The sequence below is a fragment of the Leptodactylus fuscus genome, chromosome 6 (assembly GCF_031893055.1).
Source record: "Leptodactylus fuscus isolate aLepFus1 chromosome 6, aLepFus1.hap2, whole genome shotgun sequence".
NCBI lineage: Eukaryota > Metazoa > Chordata > Amphibia > Anura > Leptodactylidae > Leptodactylus > Leptodactylus fuscus.
Window position 1 is genome coordinate 136,751,024 of NC_134270.1, and position 12,660 is coordinate 136,763,683.

A 12,660-nucleotide genomic window follows, 5' to 3' on the forward strand; every position below is an offset into this window, starting at 1 on the left:
TAATGACCTAAGCACACCCAATAGAACTCCTAACACGTCTCCCAGGGAAACGCTGCGCAGCAAGGAGACCGCGGCGACTCCGTATCCTGACATTATTACAGAGGGTGTCTCTGGGCATTTTTATCTGATTATGAATCTCAACATCTGTTTAATCATACTTCCAGTGTTCCCATATTTTATACTTTGCCCAAATTACACAAAAATATTATACCACCACAATTCTCACCAGGTATCCAGCACCACCGCGGTATTCCTTAAAACTTAGCCTTTATTGTTACATTTGATTAAAATCCATAAATCGAGAATGTTCTTTGGAATAAATTCATTTGCAATTCAATACATATCAGGAATGTCCAGCTGACGCGTTTTGAGGATAAGCTGATCCTCTTAGTCGTAGCCTGACATTGTGCAAAAACAAGTCTCTATATAAAGATATCCTCTAACAACATTCTAAGTGTCCACTCCTGCCGCAAGCCAAGTGAGACCGGAACAAGATATTAACCCTAAAAACTCCACAAACAATAAACAGGTGGTAAACAAAATAAAAACAATATTAAAAACACAGATGTTTGTTTCTCAATATGATAGAATTGCAAACATAAATATCAACATACAAAAAGCAAAAAAACATTGATGAATTATTAACACGATTAACATATACCACAAGACTTAAATAATCAATTGTAGAAAATAGAAGAATATTGCTAACATGATCCTTACCTGCGTACATGGCGAAATATACAGCGCAATAAAAGTGGAAAAACTACATCTCTTTCCAAGAGTTGCTAGATGTTACTACCGACAATCACAATAATCAAAACGTATGGTCAAAATTGGTTGTCTCTTGACATGCATATAAAAAGGAGGAAATCTCAACTATCCAATGTGGGAATGACAACTGTAATACGGGTGACTATTAAAATACACTTATATTGCTCCTATTCATAATAAACTGACCAGAGTTCTAGCGGGCCCTTAACAAAGATGGCGTCCTCAATCCCATCCCACCTTTTGATTATTCTGATTGTCGGTAGTAACTGCCAAAGTTGTGACATCACTCTTTAGAAAGCCCTCGGCAGGCAATACAATTTTAAAAGCCAATAGTTGCCATCCCAAGCACACCATCAAAGCTATCCCTCTTGGGGAGCTTGTTAGAACAAAAACAGCTTGCTAATGGCTAACTTCCTCTGGTTTTTCTAAATGTGGCATGACAAGTTGCTCTGTTTTCAAATATACAAACAGAGCGACAGAGGTACAGTATAAAACATAGTGTAGAATACTGTTTGTCTGACAGTCGGGAGCCTCATGAAGCCTGCTCCAAGAATTGCCATTGCATTTTAGCTATGACCAGCCTCAATAGTAATGTAGACAATGTCCCATAGACTGCAATACAGTCTATTCAGGTTGCAGGTTCAAGACCCCTGGGGGCTACTAAAATAGCAAAAAATAATAAGAAAAAAAAGTTAAATCACCTTCTTTTCCAAGAATACATATAAATGTAAGAGACATTCACATTAGGTATCCTTGTGTCTGAAAATGTCTGGTCTGCAATCTCATTAAAATATTTTTCCAGTATAGTAGACGCCGTAGTGTGAAAAAAAAATAAAAGTGCCAAACTATCGTTTTATCACTATATTTTGCCTATGATAAAAAAAAAAATTCAAAAAAGTGATCAAATCAAAGCACATTCCCCAAAATGGGATATTGAAAAAGTATACCTGGCTCCACAAAAAAGACACCCTATGCATCTCCGTACACAGAAATATAAAAAAAAGTCATGGGTGTCAAATTTTGTCAAAGATTTGAATTTTTGCTAAGGAATTAAAATCATATAAATTTGGTACCTCCATACTCGTACCAAAACATAGAATACAGGTGACATGTTATTTTGGCTGCAGAGTGAACACCATAAAAAATGAAACCTGTAAGAAAGTTGTACAAATGCACTTTTTCTTCAACTCCACACCATTCTGAATCTCTTTTTCCAGCTTCCCAGTATATTGTACAAAATAATTAAGTGTAGCATCAAGAAGAAAAACTTTTCCTGCGAATATTAAGACCTCATATGGCTCTGAGAACAGAAAAATAAAACAGTTATGAGGTTTGGAAGTTTGGGGTCAAAAAGCGAAAATTGAAAATTCCTCCAGCGGCAAGGGGTTAATATACTAGATTAATTTTTTCCCTAGCAAAATGGCAGTGCCCATGGATACGGGGTTAATGACCATGATTAGTGAGGCCACCAATTATGGGCATTAGGACAGGGTCTTGACTCCTGAGCAAACGCCATATTTAAAAACCCGACATCCGTGTTTGTCAGGAAGGGGTTAAACAATATTAGAATGAAATAAAAGTTATATTCATTTGTGAAAAACATTTTAACTATTGTCTTAAACCTATATATTATAGGGTTAAACAGAGGAGTAAATAATGGTGAGGAAGATACACAATGATCAAACCACATGGAAACACCAATATTGGCAGAGAAAGCAGAAGTGCTGCCAGTTCTACAAGAGAAGTGTCTGAGCAAGAAGAGGAAAAAGTCACGGTAGAAATGGTCAATGATATTATCATGGCAAAAATCAAACTTTGAAACAGGAAAAGCTCTCATAAGATTTAGAGTAAGTCCCGCCAACAATGGCCATACTGAAAGACAGATCTGGTGCTTTAAGTCCATGATACTAGAATACCTTAGAGGGTTTGGCTTTGACAAAAAATATTCTCCATGCTACTACCAACAACAACCTGAATTGTTGACACAAGGCAGAATGGATTCATAGACTTGTGTGCTTAACCCATTCCTAACATCCGTCATACAGCAGATGCTGGGTATTTAAATAGGCAGCTGGCATAGCCACCAGGTCTCCACTACAGTAGAGAACCATCGAGAAAGGCCTGTGTTAAGTTCACTAACACCAGGCATTAACCCACCACCCCCTTTGTTGACTGGAGCAATAGAATTGCAGGCTGCTTTATGTTTATTGTGGGAGGTGAGGACCAAAAAACAACATTTCACACATGTTTTTTTAACCCTACAGGATAAATAACATTGTATTTTAATGCTTCAGACTTCTATATAGTTCTAAGTGATAATTATATGCTAAGTAACATGACATTCATGGTATTATCAATGCAAATGGGAGAGTTGGACAGGACTTGTGGAAACCAAGGAAGAACAAACCATTCAATCTGTACCATTGTATCTGCAATTTTATTCCAGTTCTTAATTTCTAATGCACTGAAGCCAAAAAAGGAAAAACATTCAGCGAAAAAAATTGAGGCACGGTAATTAAACTGTTTTTAGGGATTTCTTAGCCAAGATATCTTAAATGGCCTCCTGAGACAACTTCTAATAAATCGCTGTTACAAAATATAGACTTATTGAGAGGTAATAAAACATAGTGTATTTATTCTTTTTAATCTTCAAGTCTGAAAAATAGCCAAACTTATCTGTAGTTATTAACATTTATTATGTCATCGCAATATAAAGAAATATCTTCCTCCACAGTTACCCCAATGGTATCAACTGATCGATAGTAAGGTTCAATAATAATCAATAATAAATGAAGAGGAAGCAACAAACCCAGTCTTCTTCCCTGTTTAAGATACGATTACATGAGATTATATTGATAACTTGATTCTGGCCAATGCATTGCAGTACAATGGTTTACAACTTAATTTTTTTTTACAAATTATATAAAAGACAAAATTGAGGCAACACTCTCCAAAGAAAGTCAAACCCATCACACCATTGACATAAGGTCTGTCATCTTTGTCATCTTACTAGACTCTTCCTACAATGTCTCTTTGTTAATAAAGACCAGGAGAATAGCGAGAGTGCCAAAGTTGTGTCACCTCAAAAATTATCAAAAGGTTGAGGTTGTGCATACCCAAAAAATTGTATTAAGAGAAACTACAGCTTACAGCAACAACCCATAACACAGCTCCGTCAACAGAAAAATAAAGATACTTATAACTCTTAGAAAATGGAGAAACTACAACAATAATACAAATACTAATAATAATAATTGTTTTTTCATTGTGTAAAAAGTATTACAACTTGAAAGCAATATAAATTTGGTATTGCCACAATGATGCTTGGTTGGATCTGGTAAATGCTAACAATACAATACATATTGGAAATATCATTCTTGAACAATGACTACAATTAGAGATGAGCGAACAGTGAAATATTCGATATTCGCTTTGAATAGCCCCTCAATATTCGACTATTCAAATGAATATCGAATCCCATTATAGTCTATGGGGAAAAAATGTTTGTTTCAGGGGAAACCACTATTCGACTAATGGAGAGTCACCAAGTCCATTATGACATCTCAGCAAATGATGACAACATTTCTGGAATGGCATGTCTTGGCGCATCTAACACGCCCAAGTCACAGTTTTACCCCACTATCACAGACCATCAACTACACACTTTCCACACTCCATACAACCTCTATGGAAAGTGGAAAAATACCTGGAAACCGTCTGAAAACCCATGACAACCACAGATGGAATAGGCAATGGGAAATCCAACAGTACCTACCCTTAACTCTTATTGTGTATGTATGTGTGTGTGTGAGGAGTTCATCACAAGGCTAACAGACCCAACTCCAAATACTGCAGCACCAGCAACCAGCAGTCAGCTTAAGATGGTCTCTTCTTCAAGTAAGACACAAAATTCTTTGGAACCAGAACAGGAAAAGCCAGTGATTGCCATTGCAGCAGTGTCTAGGCCATCTTTCAGAGCAGTTCATTCAGAGATTGAATTGGAGAAAAATAAGAAATTTACTGTGATTGAGTCTTCATGCACATTAGTGGGCATGGACAACCTAACGTACAGGATCCTCATGCTGAGCTGGCCTCATTACTGAACACGATCAACCAGGATAATCAGGGCTGGAAACAGCCATCAGATCCTACCGAAAGGAATCACCCTCGGTTTGGAAAGAAGTCATCTAAACGTTGCACCTTTGAGTTGAGCCTTGCACCAGCAGTGTTTTTGGCCCTTGGGGTGAGTTGAGCCTTGCACCAGCAGTGTTTTTGGCCCTTGGGGTGAGTTGATCCATGCACCAGCAGTGTTTTTGGCCCTTGGGGTGAGGTGAGCCTTGCACCAGCAGTGTTTTATTTTTTGGCCCTTGGGGTGAATAGAACTTGCACCAGCAGTGTTTTTGGCCCTTGGGGTGAGTTAAGCCTCTAACCAGCAGAGTTTTGGGGAATCAGGGTGGATTGAGCCTCTATCCAGCAGAGTTTGGGAGAATCAGGGTGGAGGGAGCCTCTATCCAGCAGAGTTTGGGGGAATCAGGCTCAACACTTATGATGGAGGAGTATGAGGAGGAGGAGGAATTGTAGAGGTTGAGCACACACATGAAACTTCATGTTGGGGTGCTTGACACTGGTGGACATGAAAATGATGGGTCTATCCAGTGGCTGTTCATTTTGATGAAAGTCAGCCAGTCAGCACTGTCAACTGACAGCTGACTGCGCTTATCCGTGATGATGCCACCGGCTGCGCTGAAGACCCTTTCCGATAGCACGTTGGCGGCAGGGGAGGAACTCTCCTCTCTGCCACCAACGAGAGCTGATGGAAATATCTCCATCATATTGTGCACCAGTTGCTTGTGGCAATCATTAATGCGATTGGGCCTCCACTCTACCGGAATAAAAGTAGAGATATTACTTTTATACCGGCGGTCGAGGATTGCAAAAATCCAGTAGTGGTTGCTCTCCAGGATTTTGACAATGTGTTTGTCACTTGAAAAGCACCCCAACATGAATTCAGCTTTGTGTGCCAGAGTGTTACTTGGCATGACTTCGCTGTCCCCACCAGAATAGTCATTCTCCATTTCCTCCTCTTCCTCCTCCTCCATTTTTGATAACGACCAGAACCTGGTAGCGGCTCTAGAGCTTGCCAACCTCCAACACGTTCCATGCCTGGCCCACGTTTTCAATTTAGTGGTGCAACGGTTTTTAAAAACGTACCCTAATTTACCCAAGCTACTGGTGAAAGTGCATCGTTTGTGCACCTACTTTCGCAAGTCTACAGTAGCCACTGTTAGTCTCAAAACACTCCAGCAATGCCTCCATCTGCCAGAACACCGGCTGTTTTGAGACGTCCCCACATGCTGGAACTTGATGTACCACATGTTGAGCAGAGTGTGTGAGCAGCAGAGACCCTTGATGGAGTACCATCTCCAAAACCCAAGGGTTCCTCAGAGTCATATCCAGGTGTCCGGATATTTTTGATCACATAGTGTATATGGTGGAGTATGATTAGTTTGTGTAAATATATAAGTGCATATAGAGAAAATTGTATTCCATAAAAATCCCTTCAAAAGATAAGGGAGGACTCCCTCCATCTGAAGAAGAAAATATTTAATATCCAGAAGGGACAAGATTTCTTTACCATAAGTACTATGGTATCTGTGGAATAGCCTAACCCAGGAGCTGGTCACAGCAGTCATATCTGACAGTTAAGAAAACACTTCAATGCCTTCTTGTAGCAAAATAATATTACTGCTTATCTAACTGCATAGAATGTTTGTTTACTTCACATCTTCCCTTCCTTTACCCTTTACCATCCCTTGATCGAAATATGTCTTTATTAATACATATTATTTAACTATGGCACTGACCCACAGAAAGGTAACATGTTCATTTTGCTGCTCAGTGTAAAATTTACAACAGAAAAAAATGTTGAAAATAAGCCTGTATGCGGTGTAATCTTTACTATGAAGTTATGTGCTTTCCTCTGGAGTACTGACCTCCATGCATGAGAGTCAGATTGAGGATCTAATTTACTTGCATTGCGAGTTTTTGAACTAAAGCATGCAGAGGTATTAAAAACCGTCATGAATTTATTCATATCGGAAAATCTTTAACTCTTTATTATACAGTGAATAAGTTATATTTGATAAAAAGTGCCGTTACTGATGTCTCCCCAGTGTCAGAAGGGCATTCTTGACAGTCTAGCTGGGCTGTGAGGAACGCCCCTCCTGACTGTACTGTCCATAGTCTTGTACTGTCAGTAGAGGTATTCCTTACTACGCAGCAATGCTGCTGAACTGTGAAAAACGACCCCCAGTACTAGACTATGGACGAGTACAGTCAGGGGGGAATGTTCCTCACAGCTTAGCATCATGGCTGGGAGGTAAAGAGTGTCCCCTCTGACAGTTTTGAGCTATGGACAATACTGTAAGGAGGTGCATTCCTCACAGTCCAGCTAAGACTGTAAGGAACGCCCTTCTGACAGTGGGGAGATATCGTTGCCGTTATAATGGCACTAATAACTCCAGCCTCGGAGCACATAACGGGTAAGCACTGTTGGCTTTCTAGCAGTATATAAAACCGCATGTGCCCTTGGACATGAAAGGTCCTCTTTAAAGGCTATGGGTATATTTAGGGCATCGTTTTGTTTTACCAGCTATATTATAGGACAAAATCATATTTGTGATTGCTCTTTATAATAAAGTTTACTCTGACATTCTGTTGTGATCTAATATTATTTGGATGTAACGGTGCCAGCTGGATGAGCATTCAGACGAACACAGATACAGATACAGATGGCTACAGGTTAAAGAGGTATTCCCACGTACATAATCATGTCTATATTTGTAGATAATTAAAAGTTAAACATTTTTGCAAATATAAGTAATTAAAAATTCTGCAGAGTTTTAAAGATTTTCTCTAACTTTGTTAGTGGTGACAGTCTTTTATCTTGAACGGTTGCCATGGATACAACCACTAATGAAGAAACTTTCTATGGTCTGGGACTTGTCAGGAACCCAGCTATGATTTTCTTATTGTGGACGGTGTAACAGGCCAGAGTATACCCTCAGGCCAGACTATACCCGGGGTTAAAGTGGCCTAGGCTAGATTATACCCTGGGTATACTTTGGCCTAGGCCAAATTATACCCCGGGGTATAAAACAGCCTAGGCCAAAGTATACCTCTCCAGGCCAGATTATACCCCCCGGTGTTAAATTGGCCTAGGCTAGATTATACCCCGGGTATAGTTTGGCCTAGGCCAAACCCTGGGGTGTAAAATAGCCTAGGCCAAACTGTAACAGGTCAGAGTATACCATCAGGCCAGACTATAACCAGGGTTAAATTGGCCTAGGCTAGAATAAACCCTGGGTTTATTTTGGCCTAGGCCAATTTATATCCCGGAGTATAAATGATCTTAGGTCAATTCATTCCTCTCAGGTCATATTATACCCACCTGTGATCAAATCGGCCTAGGCTAATTTATACCCCGGAGTATAAATTAGCCTAGGCTAATTTAAATTCACAGTTTGCACAAATATGTGTACAAAAATGTGAAACCTTGTTATAGTCTGGCCCAGGCCATAGTATACCCCTGGTGATACACTCTACACCGGGGGAGTAATATAACTTAGGCCAGACTACCGAATTTTTCGGACTATAAGACGCACTTTTTTTCCCCCAAATTTCGGAGGAAAATGAGGGTGCATCTTATAGTCTGAATGTGGGGGGAGGAGCGGATTTACAGCATGGCCGCGCTACTGCCACTGCTGGTTTTCTTCAGCGGCAGGAGCGTGACAATCTGCAGGCCCCGGCAGCTAAGACACTCCCCGGCATCCGCCGGTCTATTACAGCAGATGCCGGGGAGTGTCTTAGCTGCCGGGGCCTGCAGATTGCCACGCTCCTGCCGCTGAAGAAAACCAGCGGTGGCATGCTGTAAATCCGCTCCTCCTCCGCAGGTCCCGGCAGTTAGTTAGCCCCGGGGCCATACCTTTAGTGATGCAGGCCGGCTCCTGCACAGCGAGGCCGCAGGAGCCGACCTGTTCCGATGACAGCTGGGAGCCTAATGAAGGCTCCCAGGCCTGTCATAGCTATATATTACTATCGCGGCTGGTCTATGACACTCCGCGATAGTAATGTATAGAATCTCCCATAGACGGCAATACACATGTATTGCCGTCTATGGGACTTGCAATCAAATGATTGCAGGTTCAAGCCCCCTAGGCGGGGGATAATAAAATAGTTAAAAAAAAAAAAAAAAAAAAAACACTTAAAAAAAAATATAATAAAAAATAAAATAAATAAAAGTTCACCTCCTTTCCCTAGAATACATATAAAAGTATAACATTACTGTGAAACATATACATTAGGTATCCCTGTGTCCGAAAATGCCCGGTCTACTAATAGTTTTATGTACAGTGAACGTCAAAATCAAAAGTGCTAAACCGCCGGGTTTTACTCTGTTTTGCCTCTGAATTAAATAATAGGTGATCTAAGCAATAAACATTTCCCAAAATGGTATAACTAAAAAGTACACCTGGCCCCACAAAAAAAAACGCCCTATACATCCCCGTACAGCTGCAGGGTCACCTGTCAATGTGGCCTTGCAGCTGTTCCAAAACTACAACTCCCATACATTAAATATTTTACCATTTTTTGCCTGAAAACTTTTTTTTTCCCTATTTTTCTCCTCTAAAACCTGGGTGTGTCTTATAGTCCAGTGCGTCTTATAGTCTGAAAAATACGGTATATCCTCCCGCCTTATCGGGCGCAAATTTTAAAAAGTCGCAAACAGCAAGTAAAAATTCTTGCAAGTAACAAGCCGAGTGCAAACCAAAATGCCTTAAGATTGCACCAAATTATAATCTAAATAGTAACTGCGCAATTTTACCCCATGCGCAGAAAATAAAGGCAATGGTACATTCCCCTCACAGACTTTTTTTTTTCTTCAACCAGAAAAAAAACTGAAGTGTCATATACTAATCAGATGCCAAGCGGAGAAAGGAAATTCAAAAACTGACCCAGGCCACAGTATACCCCGGGGATAAACTTTATACCTGGGGGTATAAAATAGTCTAGGTCAGACTATATTTCTCCAGGGCATAATGTTGGCACTTCACTGCTTTTTCTCACCCAATTTTTTCCAGTATACACCAGGTGTAGAAATTACGGTCAATGATACCTCAAATCCCTCAATGCTAATGATTTCATTGGGGTATAATATGACTTGAAAGGTATAAATTGGCCTAGGCAACTTTAACCCCAGATTCCATGTTAGATAGGTATAATCTGGCCTGGAGGGGTATAGTTTGGCCTAGGCCAGTTTATACCCCGGGGTATATTCTGGTCTAGGCCAAATAATACCCGGGGTTAATCTGGGACAGGGTTACTCTGGCCTGTTACTCCAGGTTATCAGGCAGGGACACTACATGTTTCAGAAGATATCCCGGCCACAATAAAGAAATCATGGCTGATTTTCTGACCTTAGAAAGTTTCTGCATTGGTGGTCGTATCCATGGCAACCGATCAAGATAACAGACTGTAACCACTAAGAAAGTTAGAGAAAATCTTTAAAACTCGGCAGAATTTTTAATTGCTTACATTTGCAAAAATGTTTAACTTTTAATAATCTACAAATTAAAAAATAATTATGTTGATGGGAATACCCCTTTAACCCCTTCCCGACATCCGCCATAATAGTACGGCGCTGCTGGGAAGGAATTCCCACAAACCGCCGTACTAGTACGGCGGATGCATGGTGCGCACACAGAAACTGTGTGCGCACCATGCACTGCGGGTGTCAGCCGTAACATACGGCTGACAATGCCCCCTAACACCCGCGGTCGGAACCGGGTCCAATCGCGGGTGTTAACCCCTAAAATGCCGATGGTCGACATGACCGCCGGCATCTCCGGGGTTTCACTATGTTATGGTGCCGATCGACACCCCCCGCGCCGCTTTCGGGGGGTGCCGGTGTTCGTAGGGGGCAGGCCGGGGTCTGATCAGTGACCCCGGGTCTGCCCCATCACTTACCCCGTCCTCGTACCTGGTTGATCCTGCCGTAAATGAAGCTGTCAGCCTGTGCGTCTTCACAGGCTGACAGCTTCCTATACTCTGCAATACACGTGTAACATGTGTATTGCAGCGTATATCTATTGAAGCAGTGATCAGCCGGTCACTGCTTCAATCCCCCATGGGGACAGAAAAAAAAAGTGAAAAAAAAAAGTAAAAATAAAAAAGTTTAAATAAGTTTAAAATAAATTAGAAATAAATAAAGCCTCAAAAATCCCTTTTTCCCCATGTAAAATGTTTTATGTAAAGAAAAATAGAAAAAAACATTACATATTTGGTATTACCGCATCCGTAATAACCTGAACAATAAAATTAAAACATTATTTAACCCGAACGGCGAACGGTGTAAAAAAAAAAACGTAGAAAACCGCACAAAATAATGATTATTCACCACCTTTCCCTTACAAAATGTTCAATAAAAAGTAATCAAATGGTCAGATGAAAACCAAAATGGTACCAATAAAAAGAAGAGGTCTTCCCGCAAAAAAATAAGCCCTCAACCAGCTCTGTCTAGCAAAAAATATGCCTTTCAGAAGATGGCGATGCAAAAATAATTGATTTTTTTCCCTAAATTGAATTTTATTCTGCACAAATAGCAACGCATTAAAAAATCATATAAATGAGGTATCGTCGTAACCGTACCGACCCGCAGAATAAAGGTAACATGTTACTTATGCTGTACGCTGCACGGGGGAAAAAGATAAATGCTAAAAAGCAATGTCAGAATTGATGTTTCCTTTTACATCCCACCCAGAAAGAGTTAATAAAATGTAGTCAATAAGTTACAGGCCCCAAAATGGTGGCATTGAGAAGCACATCTAATACCGCAAACACCAAGCCCTCATATGGCCACATTGCCAGAAGATAAAAATAAAAATCTAGCTTGTACAATGTGAAGACAAAAACCCCAAAAGTCGCCAAATCATTAGAACGTAAGTGGCTGTGACTAGAAGGAAATGTGTAAGCGGTGCGAGCGTTTTCAGAGGACACCCCATATTTAGAGCATATGAGCGATAATACACCAGCGCTGATCCCCAAGAATGCCCCTCTTCCCCACCCGTGTCATAGGAGCTGGTGGGAAAATAGAATGGGATTTGGTGTGCCCAATTTACTCCGCACAGCTTACACATTCACTTTGGGGTTACTAATGCTCACTACATCACTTGATAAATTCTTTGAGGGGTGCGGTTTTCAAAACGGGGTCACTTTCTAGAGGTTTCCACTGTTTTGACACCTCAAGGTCTTTGTAAATGCAACATGGTTCCTGAAACTGATCACAGCCAGATCTGCCCTCTAAAAGCTCCTTGGCGCGCCTTCCCTTCTGCGTCTCGCTGTGCGTCCATATATTAGTTTACACCCACAAGTGGGGTACTATGGTAGTTGGGAGAACTTGCATAACAAATTGTGGGATGCGTTTTCTCCTTTAACCCCTTGTGAATGTGCAAATTTTAGGGCTAAACGAAAATATTAGTAAAATAAAATCAATCAGAGTTAAAATACTAGGTATATGTTGCTTTGGCTTATTTAAGGGGTGCAGTTTTGAAAATGGGGTGATTTATGGGGGGGTTTAATACAAGGGTCTTTCAAAACCCCTTCATAACTGTATTAGTCCCTTAAAAATGGTTTTGGGAAATTTCTTGAAAATGTTGAATATTGTTGTTTCACTTATAAACCTTCTAATGTTCGTAAAAAATAAAAAGGTGACGCTAGGTTCACACCTGCGTTCTACTTTCCGTTCTGTGCTTTCCGTCTTCTGCATGCCAGAAGACGCAAAGCACAGACCGGGTCCGGCCGTGAGCGGCGGTGAGCTTTTTATGCTCTCCG